A 1470-nucleotide genomic window follows, 5' to 3' on the forward strand; every position below is an offset into this window, starting at 1 on the left:
GAATCACTGAGGGTTGCAACAGAAATCAGAAAAAGGATTACTTCTGTAATGTATAGAGCAGAGAAGAGATTTAACTTTTACCCGTTTATGGTTATTTTGGGAAAGTTTGACTGCTGCTGAAATAATGCTACGTCTTTAATTTCATCCACATGCATAATAAATAAGGGTTGGACTTGATGAGTTAAGACTGAGTATGAGCTTTAGCCAATAAAATGTAACATAATTAAATATTTCATGCTCACCTCATTGACAGCAGTCGTTGGTTTTCTAGCTGAGTTATCTTCCAGCTTGGTGAACTTTGTGTTGACTCTCCTCCTCCTTTGTAACCACCCACAACAGGTGTCTGGGCTCCTTTCCAAGTTGTTATGGCAAACATATCAAAGTTCAGAGTCCTTTTCTGGTGGTCAAGATCTGATCCAGCATAGACTTTGGAATTTGCTTCAGTAAATTTATTAAAGGTGATTGATTGAAAAGAGATAGAGCACTCTTGAAATTGCTAAGATATAATCAAAACCAAAGATTCCGGGGAAAAAAACAAGTTGCACTGAGTTAGAACCTCAAATAATAAACTTCATTGGCCACATTTTTGTTTTTTATTTCAAAGAGAAAACTGCTTAAACCACATAAACAAACTCTCAATCCACCATAACATCTGCAGAGAAAAGAGTTCAGGTTGCACCTCCACAAAGTTTTCAAACCGTCCTTCCTGAGGATTGGCAGGAGAAAGTCTGGACTGGAGCTCTTCTCTCTTCCAGAAATGTTTTTCAAGCCCTTCATTTCTATAAGATCTGCTCTGACTTGGATATTGAAAAGCCTGATCCATCTTAGAATCCTTCAGTTGCAGCATTCAGTTAGATTTAATTTTATTATTATATTTTGTGCCACTGAATTGAGCTGTACTGACCCTTGCTAAATCCTACTAATTTAAGAAGCATATCATCTTACAGGCCTTTAGAGGTGACTTTCATTTCTATCAAGTTTTTCAACAGCAGTAAAACAGTTTTAGTTCATGGTTTGCACATTTATGGGAAACATTGACAGGTTCTCTCAGCCCAAAGTTATTTATGTAACATTCCTGGGACTCTATAGGAGTCACTAAAACGTCCGTGGATCAAAATGAAGAGCCAGTGGTAACAGGAGGAAGCACTTGTTTTTAATGGGTGCTGCCTTTGAAACTTGGCAGACTGAGAGTCCACTCAGTTTGACTCATTCACAGAAAGTGGGGAGGTGGGACACTCAGTTCAGATTCCAGAATTTACCCAAAACGCCAGCTGTTTTAAATTAGCTCTACTAATTAATGATGAGAAACCATCTCTGCAGAGCTGCAGCTGATTGTCACCTTGCTACTCAGCACATAATGCAGAGGAACCCCAACCAAACACTGAGTACATAGGCTGATAAACACATGGAGACACATGTCTGAATTAAAGATTCTGGCTGGATCTTGATGTGGACCCTGGACGCAGTTGG

Source organism: Poecilia formosa, unplaced genomic scaffold (genome assembly GCF_000485575.1).
Source record: "Poecilia formosa unplaced genomic scaffold, Poecilia_formosa-5.1.2 Scaffold537, whole genome shotgun sequence".
In the NCBI taxonomy this organism is placed as follows: Eukaryota; Metazoa; Chordata; class Actinopteri; order Cyprinodontiformes; family Poeciliidae; genus Poecilia; species Poecilia formosa.